The following is a 19,809-nucleotide window of genomic DNA, read 5'->3' as shown; positions in this document are numbered from 1 at the left end:
TTTATAATTTCAGAGTACAGAAGATCTGTTAGTCTTCAAACCATAAGTTAAAGACGTTGTTTGAATAGCTGGCATTATTGCTATCGAGCAGTCAATCTCGCTGTCATGCTAGTAAGCCTCTTGGCCATTTTGGATTATTGTCACACGTGCTGGTTTTTTTTTTTTTTTTTTTTTTTAATCAACCTGTTAAACAATAGCTTAACATGCTAATCCAGCACTATTCTACTTTAAATTTGAATTGATTTATAGTCTACATTTAAGTTTCACCGCTAGTTGGTGGCGTTTTTGAGGGCACGAAGATCGTTCATTTATGTTCTCACTTTAATTAATCAAGTGTTATTTTCACACTTCTTCTGAGCTGGTAATTAATTCATGCCTATGCGAGAATTCGCCAGGTTCATTGTAGGTTCTAATTTAGTTTATGTGGAATAGCAGAGACGAATCTTATAAATCAACTTATATATTTAAGAGTTGTGCATTTAATTTACTAAATTTCATTTGAACTTTCTTAATAAATATAGCAGCATTTTTGAAAATTGCATTTTTAATTTATTTTTCTTTAAACGCAGATTTTGGCTTGTGTTAAAAACTTTTCTTAAAATAAGTTTTTTTTTTTTAAATTTACTTTTTTTATCATTTTTTAAAGAAGAATCTTGTAGATTTGATAAAATTGAGGATCCTCTTCATCTGTAGAAATTTCTCAGGAAAGAGTTTGCAGTACATGATTGCTTTATTCTTTTATCAATATTATTAAAAAAATGTTCAGATGATTTCATGATAGCATATGAAATGTCTTAATGAAAATAATTTTATGTAGGATTATTCACAAATTTTAAAACAAACAAAATATGCAAACATTAGCAATTTTTTTCTAACAAGTTTTTTATTGTAACAAAAGTAAACTAACCAAGTTTTTAAAAATGTTTCATAAATGATTATTGTGTCCACCTTTGCTGATATGACAGAAGTTTCTGTGATACTTTGTATCATCCACAGTTTGTGTAATTGTCGAGGATACGACAGTTGTGAAGACCCAGGAACACCATGGGATACCACAGTTGTGAACATCCTGGGGATGAGCTAGGAAAAGAAGCACAAAGCATTAATAAAATTTCCACAAAAATCTTAGTAAGATGGCTAACAATTTTTGCTTTTTTCTCTTTTTATTAGCCCAAAAGGGATATTAGTCTCAAAATGGCATTTTGCGTTGAATCACTATAAACGGCGTATCAGTTTTTATATTGTTGCCACCAGTTTTTATATTATTGCCCTGTATTACATTTAAAGAGATTAAATAATGAAAAATCTGCATGAATGTAATCACGTTTCTTGCATTATGAAAAACAATGGTACCTGGAGCCTTCGAATTTTGAATAACGGAATCATCCTCCCGAACAAGGATAATTGGAAGCTCAAAATTTTGAATTTCGAACTTGTTTGCCCAAAGGTCATTAGTCCAAAAAGGCTATTAATTTCAGTCTTGCATTTTGTGGCATTTCACTTTTCAAATTGTTGTCACCATATATCCACTCGAATATGGGCATCTGGGAAGCCAAATTTGGAATTTGTTTTCTTATCTATTTCATATTTTGTAAAGCATTTATGAGTTTTTGACCAAGAAACTCAGCGATTTCAAAGTGAGCAATTACAACACTGTATGAAAAAAACATTTTTATATCCAGGGACTGTGAATCGGAAATTTTAAAGGTGTGTTCTTTTTAAATTATTTTGCGAGATTGCTGTTGAATTGAATTTTATGATTTTAGTGCGAAGGACATGATATTTAAAAATAAAGGTAACACACAAAATGTTAAAAAAAAAAAAAAAAAAAGGCCCCTTTGGGTGTAATATAAAATTTCAAAACTTTAGATCTTTCTTATTATTATCTTTTTCACATCTGGTAAAACTTCAACAATTTTTTTATTTACAAACTCGCTGATTTCAAAGCAAGCAGTGGCAACAGTGTACGGGGAAAACTATTTTATCTCCAGCGCGTGATACTGTCTATCGCAAATTCTAAAGAGTGTTTTTAAATATTTTGTGAATTTTTTTTGCGGGGGGTGTTGAATTCTAAAGATTCTTTTTAGAGATTCTAAAGATTTTTTAAAAATATTTTGTGATTATACTGTTGAATAGAATTTTACGTGGCCTAAGTACCAAGAAGGTGAAATTTAACAAAGTATGTACATAAAATTTAATTTATATTCTCATGAAATAACTAATTGTTGAAGCTGAAGACAATTATTAAGGAAAGCACGAAAAAAACCAAAACTTCTCTTTTCCATGGGATTTCTTAAATGTAGTCACCAAACATGAAGATGTAAGGCATTTATTTAGCGGCTTACTGATATCCTTCTCATACATTACTCAAGGTCTTCTCTACTGCGAGTTCAGAAATTTTATTGCTTTAAGATGCATCAGACTCTTTTGACGTCATTTGAAATATAAAAACGTATCTGCTGTATTAACTGGAAAGTATCTCAACTCGCGGTGTTAATCTATTAAATTAATGGACAGTAGTTAATGAAATTTCAGAATAAATTTTAAATACTGCAGTGATTCAGATGTTGAAAGTGCGTGTTATTGTGTTATTTAGATAACAGAACCGGTTTTTCACAAACCTCTCCTTTAAGTGTATGTAATAGTAACGATACTCTTTTTCGAAGCCGAGCGGTAAAGTCGCTGAACACTGGTAGTTCGGCTCGAGTCCCACGAACGGGCTGGCTGCATGGGCGTTTTTGTGGTTTTACCCATGTGTAACGTGTATAGGAGCCAGTTTCCCTTAGAAAGTCCTCCATAAAAGCATCCCTTCCCTTAGGCATATAGCCCTCAAGGCTTTGCCATAATCGCACACACGTACTTTTCGAAGTCGAATATCATTTGTGTTCGGAAGCAGCGAATTTTGAATTTTTATATCAAGAATCAAGTCAAGTTTTGGATGTTGGTTCTGTTTTAAATTTTAGACGAGGGTTTTGAGAGAAGCGTGCGTGCGCATAAGGTCAAAACATCCTCAAGACATCGTATTATTTTGGAAAATACAATATTTCCTTTAAACCTTTGGTTATTTCGGATAATATTGTTTTAAATACTTCTGTCTCCTTCAGCTATACAGCAGCAATTCGATGTAGAGAAAAAAAAAAAAAAAAAAAGAGTTAAAACATGTAAAGAATATTTCTAAAAATTACTTTCTTTCCCCAAAATCTTCTATTTATGTCTTGACACGTGCAGGACTCTTTGAATCCTGTAATAAAAGTCCACTATTTCATTAGAATATTCTTTTAATTCCCTCTTGCGTTTTCCTGAGTACCTGTAATTCTCTTAACACAGTGCTTATTGTTAACACAAAATTCCAGGAAACAGAAAATAATCCACAAGTTCTTAATCGTATGAGTAAAGTGTAAGATTAAGAATTGTTGCTCTTTTCTTCGAAAGGAACTGCATTGTACAAAAAAGTGTGATTATACAACAACAATCTAGTTGTACAGTGTTTTCCATCTGCACAATAATTCATGCTGTCTTTGTAAATTTTGGAATTTATTGCTCACCATTCAAATTCATATGATTGTGAATTAAATTTTAGTATCCTTTTACAACTTTTAATGGCAACCATTGCTATTTTATTCATCTCATAGCCTTCTTCTGACCTTTTGAAGCATATTGAGGCTCTATAGGTACCAATTTTCTCAAGAATGGCAATAAATTTGGCAAAGAGTGAACTTTTATACTTTTGGGGTCCTCTTGGAAATGCTTATAATTTAAGATGATTCTGTCATAATCCTATCTTCTCCAAAGTCACAAAATGTTTCATATCAACAAAAAAATATAAGCGAATTTTTGGCAAGGTTTCGCATACCATTTCAAAGGTCTCTGTTGCAGATTTATCTTACAATATTATTCTTGTGAATATTTTCTTTGCCGTATCTAAACATACAGGTTGTGTATGAATTTTTAGCCCAAAAAAGCCTATTAGTGTCGAAATGAGATTTTGTGTCGAATCACTATAAATGTGCAGTTTCACTCTTGATTCGATCTTTCAAACTGAATCAGTCTGTTGTGGATTACCATACAAAGCTATTTTAAAGCAAGAGATGCAGTTCTTAAGAATATTCGTTTTTTCCTTTTGAATGGGATTAATTTAAATAATAAAAATGCATTTAATTCATGATCTATCTAATTAAAAATATTCAACATTTTTGAAGTATGACGGTGTGCATTTTTTTATTATTTCTTTCATATATCGTAAAACTTGAGTGAATTCTTGATTAAGAAATTCAGCGATTTGAAAGCGAGCAATGGCAAAACTGTATGTATTAAAACATTTATGATTTCACTCATGAATTGAATTTTTATGGCATACATACGAAGAATGTGATATTTAATAAATTAAGTTAACACAAAGAACGTTAATAATGGAAAAAAAATGAAAGGGACCTTTTTTTTAATGTTTTCTGTGTTACCTTTATTTATTAAATATCACGTTCTTCGCACTTAAACTGTAAAATTCAATCCAACAGCAATATTGCAAAATGATTTTAAAATGAGTATTTCTTTAAAATTTGCGATACACAGTCTAGCGCACTGGAGATTCCGGTAGAGTGTTGCCATTGCTCGCTTTTAAATCGTTGAGTTTGTTAATTAAAAATTTGTCAGAGTTTTTCAAAATATGAAATTAATAATAAAACAAATTCCAAATATGAGTTTCCAGATGACCATATTCGGGTGAAAACGTACGTTATTCAAAATTGGATGGCTCTAGGTACTGTTGTTTTATCACAATACGTGCATTTATGCAGATTCTTCATTATTTAATTTTTTAAATATAATACAGGGCGATAATATTTGGTGGCAACAATTTGAAAAGTGAACCGACGCAAAATGCTAAAACGAAATTAATAGTCCTTTCTGGGCAAATTATCCCTTTGGACTAGAAAAAAGTGTAAGCCATCTTACTAAGAAAACTGAGCATTGACTCAGGCTAAAAAAAATACGAAAATATATACCAAAAGTTTGCATCGGGAATTCTAAACATATAGTGCTTTTAAGAATTTTGTTAATTTGCTGTTGAATTGTATATGGTGTAAGTGTGAAGAAAACGATGCTTAATAATAAAACTAAAAAGAAAAAAAAAGTTTAAAAGGAGTTAGCGCAGCAGCAGACCGGTAGACCGTGAGCTTAGCGAGAGTGTAAACATTTTTTTTTTGGGGGGGGAAGGGGAGTAACAAAGTTTGGCAGATTGCCAAACTGTATCTGATAGCATTCTATTATTATGACATCTCAACTTCTTTTCCTGAAATATCGTTTACGGGCAGAAATTTTCTATGCAGTTCATCATTTCCTTTGATCCAGTGAACATCTTGCAAAAAGAGAAAATTACCAACGGAGACACTAAAAATGTGTATTGAACATGTGTAAAGTATACAGCGATCACGCATTGACATGAGTCAATGTTTCCTGTTGGTTCGAATGATTTCATAACAGACGCAAAGATGTTAATCACGTGAGAACGTCGGTACTATTTACAAATTTGTCATGAAAGGTTTTGGGGAAAAAAAATTGCGCTTATTTTGTTCTTCGCGCATTGACTGCAAAACAAAACAAAAACAAAAAAAAAAAAAAAAAAAAAAAAAAAAGCCATCGAACGCCTACGCGCTATTGCGGCGACATCATTCGCGTTAATGAAGCGCCATCTGTAGAACTTCTCGCATGCAATTTTCTTTTCGCCAGAATGGCAACATGAAGCAACAGAGAAGAAAAAGAACGATGACTGATTTTTTGTCTGTGTAATTCTATATCTAAAAAATGTAAATAAATATTAATCTTATTAGAGTAAGAGCCATGTTTAACATTTCCTATGTTCAAGACATCCACACTGGTTTACCTGGATGCGATTGAATTCAACTTATAAAGTGTCTGATGAAAAAAGAACGTATGATGTTTCTGTAAATTTACGAGATGTCACTGACATTATAAACACTTTATAAATAGTCACCTGTTACCGAATAAATGTTACGGACAGCGTCGTAAGAAGCTACTTACCCATTTTAAAGTTCCGGAATTTTTTTCCTGAGTTTGACAGTGGATTGAGTGATAGTTTCGATTTCGAAGTGCTTCTGGTGAAATGTAAACTCCGAGCGTACGTGGGACTGAAATACTTCTAAAATGGTAAGTCAACTTTAAAAATTTTAATTTTGTTCTATATTGCAATATAAATTTTGTTCTATATTGCAATATAACTTCAGCCGGTAAAGCTATAAAATTAAATAAAGGTAGCAGTATTTCCGTTAAGCCTAATTCTGCTATGGCTGAAGGAGATGAAAGTAAACAAGCCGAAACTAATGCAACATCTGTGACTGTCGCCAAGGTCAGCATCAAAATTCCTCCTTTTTGGAAACCTGACCCCAAAATATGGTTTCTTCAGATTGAAGCCCAATTCCGAAACGCTGGAATTACGGCTGAACAAAGAAAATACGATTATGGGTACTTACGTATTATCGCAACCAGGTTGGCGCGATTTGTAAGTTTGAGTAAAAAAGTATGAATAGAAAGAAAATATACATTTATTAATTACAGATAATTTTTAATACAGTTTTTTATATTATTCTGTTTTAAAATATAAAATAGCAATTAAACCCGTCCGGTTTCAAATTTGAATAAGTTGCAGAATTATTTTTTCGGCGGAAATCTTTTGGCTATTGCATTTAGCACTGATTGAAAACCGTATTCGCCATAACCATGTACACGTCGACTTATTTTTACTTAAAAAAAATCCCAGAATTGCACAAAAATGGCATTGCGCACACTCTTGACTTTATCCATCTACACTGCTATTTTCTCATAAATTACAAAAATTTGCACGAAAATGCAGGAAAATTTTGTGAATCTCCACATGCTCTTTTTACAAAACTATGTATAACACGTAGGGTTGCCGTAAGTAGGGTCGCCAAATTTGGCAATTTATGCGAATTTTGGCCTGGTTGCGTTAATACGTAAGTACCCGATTGGTATAGTCAGTTCTATTGAAACAGGGACATTGTCACAAATCTCTGATATTCTCACCACCAGACAACGGCAAATGTCCGGCCATTAAAAAAAGGCTGATTGAAATTTTTGCCGACTCTGAAACACAGAAAACCCGAAAACTTCTGAACCGAATTAGAACTGGGTGATAAGAAACCATCCCAACTTATCTGCGAAATGCGTAACTTGGCGGCTGCCAAGTTACGCATTTCGCAGATATCAAGTGCCAGATGAATTTTTAAAAACTTTGTGGATGCAGCGACTACCACTTGATATGCGGAGCATTTTATCTGTAAGCAGTGATGATTTGTCCAAATTGTCTACAATGGCTGACAAAAAATGGGAATTAAATCCCAATCCATCCCAGGTAGCTCGCATTGTTTTTTCCCCATCTGATAACATTACCCCCGAAGATTTACAGAAGCAGATATCAAACTTGACACTGCAGATAGCAGAAATGAATACGCGTAGAAATTCCAGTCCACAAAGACGACGATGCAGGTCGAATTCTAGAAATCGTTTCAAAAATAACAATGACACAAATAATTGTTATTTTCATCAACGCTTTGGTGAGAGAGCGTACAAGTGCACCCCACCATGTAAATACCAGGTCTCGAAACAAGAAAACTGATTCCCCGGCCTTCGATGACGATAGAAAGTCAAGGGATTCAGCTGAGTCGTCTATATATTCGTGACAACGCATCAGCAACCCATTTTTTAATTGACACTGGAGCAGAAATATCGGTTATCCCACCATCACCATCGGAAAAAAGAACTGTGGCTAAGCTTGAGTGATTCGCAGCTAACGGTACAACAATCAAAACATACGGTCAAAAATTATTGGAGCTCGATTTAGGCCTACGCAGATCTTTCAAATGGCCTTTTATCATCGCGGACGTTAATAAACCTATCGTGGCAATAGACTTTCTTTCACATTTTAATTTGTTAGTCGATAGTAAAAACAGGAAATCAATCGATGGCACCACCTCATTACGGCTAAAGGTACTTTGTGTAACAATAGCGCCACTCCTAAATTCATTGCTAATACTTTTCAAAACCCATATAGAGTCATCCTAAACAAATTTCCTGACTTGCTTAAACCCAACATAAAAAACAGTAAAATTAAAGAACATGATGTGCAACATTACATCGAAACCAAAGGTAAACCTGTATCCTTTAAAGTCAGAAGACTTTCACAAGAAAAGTTGATTGCCGCGAAAAAGGAATTTGATTATATGTTGCAAGAAGGTCTCTGCAGACCATCGAAAAGCAGCTGGTCAAGTCCATTACACCTCACTTTAAAAAAATCCGGTGACTGGAGACCATGTGGCGATTACCGTGGCCTTAATGCAAATGCTGTACCAGACCGTTACCCACTAACATTTCTAACTGACTGTGCTCACATTCTGCATCGAAAAACGATTTTTTCAACCATAGATTTAATAAGAGCATACTAACAGATTCCTGTTCATGAAGCTGATATTCCGATGAAAACAATCATAACACCTTTCGGACATTTTGAATGTCCTCACATGACATTTGGCTTACGCAATGCTGCAGAAACCTTCCAAAGGTTTATGAACACAGTGCTTAGCGGCCTAGACTTTGTATTTTGCTATCTCGCCGACATTCTCATCGCCTCTCCAGATGCTGAAACACACAAAAAACATCTTCAATTAATCTTCCAAAGACTCAATAACTATGGACTGTGCATAAACATTGTAAAATGCAAATTTGGCTTGAGTAAAGTTGAATTTTTAGGATATGAAATATCAATGGAAGGAATCAAGCCACTTCCGTCCAAAGTCGATACAATTAAAGAATATCCTAAACCAGAATCCTTCACAAGCTTGCGCAGATTTTTGGGCATGGTGAACTTTTACCATCGTTTCATTCCAAACTGCGCCAAACTACAACAACTTTTGACGATCTTGCTTAAAGGAGTAAAGAAAACAGCAAAAAACCTCTAATTTAGACCGAAGATGCGCAGAACGCTTTCACTGATATCAAAAACGCACTGTGCAACTCTGTAATATTAGTTCACCCCAATCAAACGGCGCAGATCACCCTAACTACAGATGCATCTGATTCTGCCGTGGGTGCTGTGATTCATCAACTATCTAATAATGAAAAGCAACCGCTAAGTTTTTTCTCCCGATCCCTATCACCAACACAGAGAAATTACAGCGCATACGATCGAGAACTATATGGTGATTCCTATCATATTGTTACCGCCAATCCTCGCATTCCATGTCACAGATTATGTTCTTACTGCATTAATACAAATATTAACAAGACATAGTGCACAATATAAATTTTAAGCTTTATTTCGGAACTTCGCGCACACTCCCCGACAGCCAGCCTCTTTCGCTCTGCTCGCTACTCATTAGAAACTTCTCTTCTAGGGTTGCCACACTTATCGGAGGGCGCAAGGCGCGCTTCTTATCGTCATCACCACACAGTTTCCCCCCAGTTCCTTTAATGGCTATCAAAGGAACGACATCAGGTTATGAAATGATCTCAGAGGATCAGTACTGTCGGGTATTTTTTTTTTTTCATGATTACAAAATTAGAATATAAAATTAGAAAAGATCAAAATGCAGTTAATATATAACAAGGTAATGACACATATAATAAATATGAAATAACAAAAAATTTGTTACGATATGAATTTTAAAAAAAAGGTTTTAAATTGTTATGTAAGATGCAAGTTTCTTAGGGAAGTGAACATGTCTTCCCGATCTGGTGACAGTTTGTGTCTTAGAGAGTTCGTTTGCAGATTTATTCTGCTGAACTGTCTTTAAGTCTTTATTTGTTTTCAGTTCAGGCAAATTAGAGTCCGAAAGCAAATAGGCTGGTTTCACACGGTCTATCGACACAGTAGATTTCAGACCGTTAATATCAATTGTGAAAGTTTTGTTCGTTCTAGAAAGGACTGTATGCGGACCTGTATATGGTTGGCACAGAGGTGGCTGTACTCGATCGACACGTAAGTATACATGCGTACACGACTTTAAGGTAGCACTTACGTAACACTTTTCTTGGCAATGTGCAGATATTGCTATTGGATTCTATTGTTGCATTCTATGCCGAAGATTCGTTATAAATTGAGTGTCATACGGCGATATCTTAGATGACGTTATCATACCACTAGGCAGCTTGAGAGTTGTGCCGTACACCAGTTCAGCACAAGATGACTGTAGATCCTCCTTTACGGCTGGCCGAATACCAAGCATAACAACTGGTAGTGTTTCAGTCCAGTTATTGGTCTCGTGAGCCTTGAGAGAAGATTTTAAATGTCGATGAAATCATTCAACAATGCCGTTGGACATTGGAGGATAGGCTGTTGTTGTGATTCTGTTCGTACCTAAAATGCGCGTAAATTCTGCAGAAAGTGCGGATCTCATTTGAGAACCTTGGTCTGTTGTTATGATCGATGGGCAGCCAAAACGAGATATCCAACAGTTGAAGATGGCTCTGCAAATGGTTTCCGTTTTCATATCCGGGATGGGAATGGCTTCAGGCCATCTGGAGAATCTATCTATTAGAGTCGAAAGGTACACGTTGCCTTCTGATGGAGGTAACGGTCCAACGATATCCATATGGATTTCTGAAAAACGTGCATCAGGAAGAGAGAATGTACCCAGTGGTGCTTTAGTATGCCTAGTAATTTTCGATTTTTGGCAAGATTTACAGGATTTCACCCAATTTTTGATATGACGTTTCATATCGGGCCATACATAACGACAACAAATAAGCTTCGTAGTAGCTGCAATTCCTGGATGTGACAGATTATGCAAATGATTAAAGATGAGTCTGCGAAAGGAATTCGGAACAAATGGACGAGGAATGTCCGTTGATATGTCACAAAGAATATTACCATCAGAATACTGACACGGTTTAAATTCCAGTTTCAAAGATGATGTGTTGTTTTTGAGAAGGTTTTGTACCTCCGGATCATGCTGTTGAGATTCCGAAAATCTTTTAAAATCCAAAAATGGAGATTTTGTTATAGAATCAATTTCGATTCTTGAAAGAGCGTCAGCAACGGCGTTTTTTGAACCTTGCACATGCCTAATATCAGTAGAGTACTGAGAAATAAAATCTAAATGGCGCAGTTGTCGAGGTGAACATTTATGAGGGTTCTGTTTAAAAGCGTATATTAACGGTTTTTGATCCGTATAAATTATAAAATTTCTGCCCTCTAACATGTGTCGGAATTTCTTAATTGCAGAATAAATTGAAAATAATTCCCTATTGTACGCGGACCGTTTCTGTTGAATTTTATTGAGTTTCATAGAGAAAAATGCTATAGGTTCCCATGTTTGTTGAGACAACTGCATAAGTGTGCCGCCTATTGCGACGTCTGAGGCATCTACTCAGATGTTTAGCTGGGCTCCGGGAATAGAGTGTCTCAAAAGGGCAGCCTAAGCAATGGCATTTTTGGCAGCAATAAAGGCTTGTTCAGCATTCTCGTTCCAATTTAATTGTGGGGATGAATTCTGAACACGAGATCGAGATTTCTTTTTATCAATATAGCCTTCTAACAATTTTATTAAAGGAGAAAGAATATGTGCTGCTTTAGGTATGAAACATCTGTAAAAGTTAAACATGCCTAAAAATCGGCGAAGCTGAGTGAGAGTGGTAGGTTGAGGAAAATCTAAAATACATTTGACTTTGTTAGGAAGAGGTTCAATTCCGTTTTCACTAAGGTGAAAACATAAGAAGTCAATAGACGTTTGACCAAAGGTGCATTTTGAAACATTTATGCAAAGTCCATATTCCTGAAGTTTGGAAAATAAAGCTTTCAAATGCCTGCAATGTTCCTCAGAATCTTTAGAAGCGATGAGCAAGTCATCGACGAAAGCGTAAACACCTTCTAAATCCCGCGTGACTTCATCTATAAAACGTTGAAAAGTCGCGGATGCATTGCATAAGCCGAATTGCATACGGGTACTTTCGAATGAACCGAATGGTGTGCATATGGCAGTTTTGTGGATGTCGGCTGGGTTAATTGGTATTTGATGGTATGCCTTAATCAGGTCAACATGACTAAAAATTTTAGTACCGTGCAATGCAGCAGTAAGATCGGCTAAGCATGGAATAGGGTATTTGTCTTTTATTGTTTGAGCGTTTAATGCTCGATAATTTCCTATAGGTCTTCGTTCCAAACTTCCGTTTTTTGAAACCATGTGAAGTGGGGATGCATAATTGCTGCTCGAAGGTCTCAATTGCATCATAGTTTGAAATTCTTGTTTTGCTATTTTTAAGCGATCTGGAGCTAACCGACGAGGTTTTGCAACCACAGGTGGAGCTTTAGTTATGATATAATGAACGGTGTTGTGTTTAACAGGTTGGTTAGGATCTGGCAATCTAGTAACTGAAGGAAATTCTTTTAAAATTTTGTGATATGGTGTATCACTAAACACAGTTTTTACTGAATAAATGCTTGCATTTTTCACGCAGCCGACGATTTTAAACTGCGTTTTTAAATCTTTGAGACATTTGTTTCTGAGATCAGGCACCAATTCAAAGAAATGGAGAAAATCTGCTCCAAGAATGGGTGTACTAACATTTGCTATAAGAAAAGTCCATGTAAACTGTCGTCTTAATTTGAAATCCAAAGAAAGTGTTTTTTGACCATAAACATGAATAGTAGAAGAATTAGCAGCGAAAAGCGTTTGTTGGGGAGAATTCCGTTTTTGAGAATTATTTGCTGGAAGTAAGGACACGTGAGAGCCGGTATCGACCAAGAATGAAAGGTTTGTTCTACGGTCACGAACGAACAGGCGACGTGAAACTTGAGGCAAAGAATAAGTCGCCTCTATTCTTTGCTTGTTTCGTTTTCCTGCCATGAACAAGGTTTAGTACATTTGTCTTCTCTACACGTTTTCCCAAAACGTCTATGATACCAGCAAACAGAATAATCTCTCCTTTTGGAATTGCTTCTTTCCTTATTGCGATCTCTGCGACTTGGCGAGCGACCACGAGAAAGAGAAATGCGATCAATACGTTTGTTTAATTTTTCTATTTGTTTAAATAATTTATCCTGAAAAGACTGATCGATTGTGCGAGAAACGGCACAAGTCCCTGGGGTTGGATTTACTTCTAAAATTCTGTCGGCAATTTCTGAAGCTTTATCTACAGTTAAATTGGAAACCGCTGCCAAAATAGACTGAACAGTCGAAGGCAAACGTTGAAGGAATAATTCTAACATTAAGTTATCAGGAACATTTAAAGATTCTGCTCGATGTTTCATATTTCTAAGCAAATCGGAAGGTTTCCGAGAACCTAATTCTTCTCCAGATAATAATTGGCGAATTTCTTGCTGAGAAGATTCTCCTGAACGATTTATTGACTTAGTTTTGAGCTTTGTATATGGATCAATAGGGTCTGGTTTCATAAGTAAATCTCTCACTAGTGATGCAATATCTGGAGAGATGAGGTCTGGAGGAAGATGAGAAACTACATAATTATATTTAGTAATGGATTCTGTGATAGGTTTGGGGGTGGCAAGAGCAAAGGTACTTTCACACGTAATAAACCATAAAGATAGGTCTGATCGGTTATAAACCGGAATTTGGACGGCATGAACATCAGACATTGTGCAAGGTTTTTAAACCAAAATAAAAGCAAAAATTTAACTAAAGAAAATGAAATTAAATGATAAGTAGAAAACAGAATTATAAAATGATCTATAATTACTACTCATCTGTGATTCGGAGGATGAAAATCGATGTAATACATTACTTCTGGTTTGGAGATCTTGAGTGATGGCTTGTAGTCAAAACCGAAGTGCTTGAGAACTGTTCATACGGCCTGATTTAATAACGTCCGGATCACCATTATGGTGATTCCTATCATATTGTTACCGCCAGTCCTCACATTCCATATCACAGATTATGTTCTTACTGCATTAATATAAATATTAACAAGACATAGTGCACAATATAAATTTTAAGCTTTATTTCGGAACTTCGCGCACACTCCCCGACAGCCGGCCTCTTTCGCTTTGCTCGCTACTCGTTAGAAACTTCTCCTCTAGAGTTGCCACACTTATCAGAGGGCGCAAGGCGCGCTCCTTATCGCCATCACCACAACTACTTGCAATCTACCTAGCGGTGAAGCATTTTAAACACATTCTGGAAGGACGATCATTTACTATCTTCACTGATCATAAACCTTATCACTTATTCGCCTTCCACCAGAATTTAGATAAGGCCTCTCCAAGACAAGTACGACAGTTGAACTACATTGCTGAATTCACTACAGACATACGCTACATTTCTGGAGAAGAAAACATTGCAGCTGACACGCTATCGAGAATCGACACCATCGCTATCCCAGCTCCAATTGATTATACAGTTATAACAAATTGCCAGGAGGATGAAGACCTCAGGATTCTCAAATCAAATTTCAGTTTCAAAATAGTACTAATTCCTATTCTGGATAGCAATAAGAAAATTTACTGTGATACCTCCACTAATTTCAACAGGCCATACATTCCTAAAGAATTTCGCGAACAAGTACTTCTTTCTATACATAACTTATCGCATCTTGGGATTCGTGCAACAACGAAGCTGGTGACAAAAAGATTCATTTGGCCTGGCATAAACAAAGACTGTCAGCAGCGGTCTAGAGCATGTTTGCAATGCCAACGATCCAAAATTCACAAACATACCCATGCTCCAGCTGCTGAATTCAAAGTTCCCAATCAACGTTTCAAGCACCTTAATATCGATATCTTTGGCCCTTTACGATCTCGCAAAGGTACCTGCTTACCATCATCGATAGATTCACTCGGTGGATCGAAGCTGTACCTTTGGAAGACCAAACTGCAGAGTCTGTCGCATATGCGCTCCTTGCGACTTGGATTTCGAGATTTGGAATTCTAGAGAAGATAACATCTGACCAAGGTCGACAATTTGACAGCCAACTCTTCAGATCCTTGAGCAAATACCTAGGCTTCAAGGCTAACAGCACCATAGCTTATCATCCACAATCTAATGGTTTCATAGAACGGCAACATCGAACCTTGAAAAACAGCCTAAAATCCCACCTGCAAAAGTCAAATTCTTGGACTGACGTGCTACCTTTGATTCTTCTTGGCATTTGATCCGCCATTAAGGAGGATTTGCATTGTTCTTCTGCTGAACTTGTGTACGGTTCACCAATATGTTTGCCTGGAGAATTTTTCAGTTACGTCCCCACTGTTACGCATTCAGATTTTATACAAAAATTGCACAATATAATTTATAACATAGTGCACAATATAAATTTTAAGCTTTATTTCGGAACTTCGCGCACACTCCCCGACAGCCGGCCTCTTTCGCTTTGCTCGCTACTCGTTAGAAACTTCTCCTCTAGAGTTGCCACACTTATCAGAGGGCGCAAGGCGCGCTCCTTATCGCCATCACCACAACTACTTGCAATCTACCTAGCGGTGAAGCATTTTAAACACATTCTGGAAGGACGATCATTTACTATCTTCACTGATCATAAACCTTATCACTTATTCGCCTTCCACCAGAATTTAGATAAGGCCTCTCCAAGACACATCCAAAGTCACATCCAAGTCACATCCAAAACCTAAAGCCAACACCAACAACCAGCCATGAAAAAAAAAACCAATTTTCGTGCACAAGGACTTAGCAAATTGTTCACACGTATTCTTCTATAATAACATAATTTCATCTTCTCTTCAACCACCCTATCTCGGACCATATTTAGCTAAAAAACGTTTTGAGAAATTTTTCGAATTGGAAGTTTCAGGTAAAATTAAAAGGATGTCGATAGATAGACTGAAACCATGTTTCAGCCTCAAGAATGAAACAACACCAAATCTCCCGACACATGAAGCTGATAACACCAAAATTTCATCTCCATTTCCTGGAGACAATGATTCTTCCGAAGATATTCATCCTAGAAACACAAAAGCTGGACGAAGGGTGAGATTTCCTGCATACCTGAAAGATTACGAGGTATATCGCTATCACTGGGAAGGGGGTGTGTGGCGACATCATTCGCGTTAATGAAGCGCCATCTGTGGAACTTCTCGCATGCAATTTTCTTTTCGCCAGAATGGCAACACGAAGCAACAGAGAAGAAAAAGAACGATGACTGATTTTTTGTCTGTGTAATTCTATATCTAAAAAATGTAAATAAATATTAATCTTATTGGAGTAAGAACCATGTTTAACATTTCCTATGTCGAAGACATCCACACTATGATAGCGTAGCTCTTCCTATATTGTTTCTAAAACTATTTATCTTTTGTGGAATGGCAACTCCATTACTTTCTCAGAAATTAAAAATGAAGGAAGTTAGAATAGATAGAGTAAGCATGAATTCACAAAAGTGAAGCAAAGAAAACTGTCAACAAGATGATGTTTAGACTTATCATAGTTGCCGTATGGTTATTATGCGTAATGATAAGATTTCGAAACATATTCCTAAATAAAATTGCGCTATCTTTGAGAGCAAATGTCAACGTCCTCAAGCTCAGAAAAGTGTCTTTAGGCATAATTTGCATAAAATCCCATCGAAATTTTCACTGGTCATCCATGTTAACTATGTATACATTGTGTTATAGTTATCATTTACACAACAGTTATTTGCAATCTTTGTGATCTTTCCATACACTTAAGTAGAAAATCAGTTATGTTGTAAAATTTAATATTTTGGTTGATTTTTATCTGTTTTAAAGTCCAGCGTTCTCTTAAATCATAATAATTGGTTAATTAACATAATAGAACGTTAGAGATTGTTTTGACAGACATTCATAATTTATAAAAAAGACAAAAGAAACCAGCTTTAAATAGTTTCATATATGAGAAAAGTAATTAATACGTAGCGTATTCGGAAACTAAGTACCGTTTCATTCTAGCGCCGTCGCAGTGCTGTTGTAGGCGTCCCGCGCATGCGCACTAGTCTTTTTTGCTCACTGACTTGTCTGTTTTTGCTTATTGACTATTGTCGCCATTTTGGTTGCTCTATGTTGTGTTTTCAGTTTGCTGTGCGCATTCAAAATGTTTAAGACAATTGTTAATGTTCTCCCGCTGACTGTGAGATTCGTCCGTGATTAAATTTTTGAATGCGAGGAATGTTAAACCGGCCGAAATTTATCGTCAAGTGACAGAAGTTTACGGTGAATACGCGATAAGTGATGGAATGGTGGGTAAGAATGTTTAATGCATGTCGAACAAATGTCCACGCCGAGGCTCGAAGTGGTCGGCCTTCTGTTGTCACCGGTGATTTGGTAAGGAAAGTTGATGAAGCAATTCATGAGAACAGACGCTTCACAATGACAACTCTTTCAGAGGCATTTCCACAAATTTCACGTACTGTTTTGTTCGACATTGTGTCTGACCGCTTGAATTATCGCAAACTGTGTTCCCGATGGTTTCCAAAAATGCTCACTGATGTTCACAAAACAAAGCGACTTGGTAGTGCCCTGACATTTCTCACGCGGTACAGTGATGAGGGAGAAAACCTTTTAAACAAAATTGTGACAGGTGATGAAACTTGGGTGTGTCATTTCACACCAGAATCGAAACGACAATCGATGGAGTGGAGACACATTCATTCTCCGAAAAAACAAAAGTTCAAAGTGACAATGTCATCACAAAAAATCATGTGCACTGTCTTCTGAGATAGGAAAGGCATTTTGCTTACTGAATTTCTTCCCAGAGGTGAAACCATTAATGCGGCACGATATTGTGAGACTTTAACAAAACTAAGGCGTGCCATTCAAAACAAACGAAGAGGAATGCTCAGTAAAGGAATTGTGTTGCTCCATGACAATGCTCGGCCCCATACTGCTGATGTCACTCAATCGTTAATTCGACAGTTTCATTGGGAGCAGTTCGATCACCCGCCGTACAGCCCGGACCTGGCGCCGTCCGACTATCACATGTTCCTGCAAATGAAGCGCGAGCTGGGTGGCAAGCGCTTTGGATCTGACGATGACACGAAAAATGCTGTGGAATCGTGGTTATCGAAACTGGCGGGAAGTTTCTTTGACGATGCTATACAAAAACTGGTCACCCGCTATGACAAGTGTTTGATCATTGGCGGAAACTATGCTGAAAAATAGTTTAAGACATGTATTTTCATGTGAAAATTAAATTGGATTCGAAAAAATTGTTTTACTATTTTTATTTTTATTTTTTTTTTTTTTTTCACAAAACGGTACTTAGTTTCCGAATACGCCTCGTACATATTCTGTAATTTTGACGTTTTGCATTTCCACAAAGTATAAAATGAGAATATGTTCACTTATCATGCATCTTCTTTAAATTGCAAAGCTTTTTGACAAGAGAAAGAACAACGGTTGTTTAATTTTAGTAAATATATAAGCCAACTCTTATTTACTAACCTCTGTTTATTATTAAGACCTTAGAATATTTTTATGTTGCATTAATTTCCTTTTTAAACTGACAATGGGCAAAATAGATGACTATTTATATACTTGAGTTAACAACTTTACAAACACGATTTCTTGAGAAAGAAGAAAAAAAATCCAGAAATGCAACGAAAGATGTCTCTATTTTTATTTGAAAAGTCTTTCTTGTGAGGTATTTTTGGAAACAGGAAGAGGTTTAGAAAAAGCTTCCACAAACAGGTCGCTAAGAGCTATGTTAAAAAGAAGAAAAACGGTAGTTTAAAAATATGGGTGAAGCGTCGAACTTAGAACACGCTTCACCTTAAAGAGTACTATAGTTAAGAATAATCACTATTTATGAACAGCATGCGTGAGATATAAATCTTAATCCCCCTTTGTAGAGTTATGTATACATCCTGATGCAATACCTTCCTAAATCGTCATGTAAATCTTAATTCACCCCAATAATGCAGTTCTCTGTTGCGTAAGCTAAAACTCGCTTTTATCTCCATCTTGGATAAAGCTGTGAGTGGAACGAGATTGGTAGAAAATTCAAAACAAGCTAAATCTCGACTAAAAAAGGAAATAAAAGGGCACCTTAATACAAAAAATCCCTTTCTGCTGCGCCGAGTAACAAAATTTAATTTCATGTCTTGAAAATACGTCTTAGGATATTTATTAGACATAAGATTGTTCTAACATAGGTATTTTGACACAAAACTGAAAAAACGTTTCCGATTTTCTTCCATATTTCGATTCTACGATTCATAATTAGCCAAGGTCAAGTTTTGTAAAAATCGTACAAGTAGTTTTTAAAACGTTAGCTCCTTAGTATTAATTGAATTTGGTTAGAATTTGGTGTATACATTTGTTAACATCACTTTCTTTTTATTGAACTTACTTGATTCCATCTTTCACAAGTCCAAATTCAGATTCAATCCAAATAAAATTTGTAGATATTTTTCTGATTTATTTCTTAAATTTGTATATTTTAGTATTTTTTTTTATTTATTTATTTATTTTTTTTTTTTATTTTTCAAAAAACGCTTTGAATAAGTTTTTTGAATAATTCTTATTGAACCTACTTCATTCCTTCAGCTTCCTTTAGAAAACCCTTTACGAAGGCATCGCTATCCTTAAGCTCTCATGTGCCCTTGTATTTTAGTATTAAGGATAAGTTTAACGATCTGGGAAGGATTAAGGACGTATGCTGAGGGTCGATATTTGAATTTATTCATTTATAAATAAAAAGGAATAAAATTGTACATTTAAACTCTTTTAAAAAATAATAAATGAAAATATTTTTGGTAACAGGAGATTATAAAATTATATTTATTCAAAACTGAAGATCTCGGAAAATTAAAAAAAGAAAATTTTTAAATAATCAGTTTAAACTTTATCGATTAAAT

At 35.7% G+C, this 19,809-nt stretch overlaps 1 protein-coding gene and 1 long non-coding RNA gene across 2 annotated transcripts in view; one reads left to right on the top strand and one right to left on the bottom strand.

Annotated features, from left to right (window-relative positions):
- Nucleotides 1-872: 872 nt before the first annotated feature.
- Nucleotides 873-19,809, bottom strand: part of LOC146996669 (uncharacterized) — a 53,004-nt gene continuing 34,067 nt past the window's right edge. Inside the window, exon 3 of the long non-coding RNA XR_015041572.1 lies at nt 873-1,080. This is a non-coding gene — a long non-coding RNA (uncharacterized LOC146996669). The remainder of the gene's footprint in view (nt 1,081-19,809) is intronic.
- cwo (transcription factor cwo) overlaps nt 6,018-19,809 on the top strand; it is a 228,321-nt gene continuing 214,529 nt past the window's right edge. The window contains exon 1 of the mRNA XM_085818094.1: nt 6,018-6,162. The gene's annotated coding sequence lies outside the window, so the exon portion shown is untranslated. The remainder of the gene's footprint in view (nt 6,163-19,809) is intronic.

The sequence above is a fragment of the Stegodyphus dumicola genome, chromosome 6, assembly GCF_044657685.1.
Source record: "Stegodyphus dumicola isolate Sdum_Otavi_A_Nest chromosome 6, ASM4465768v1".
Classification (NCBI taxonomy): Eukaryota; Metazoa; Arthropoda; class Arachnida; order Araneae; family Eresidae; genus Stegodyphus; species Stegodyphus dumicola.
Note: the sequence above shows the minus strand (reverse complement) of the source record. Positions and strands in the feature narration are given on the sequence as shown.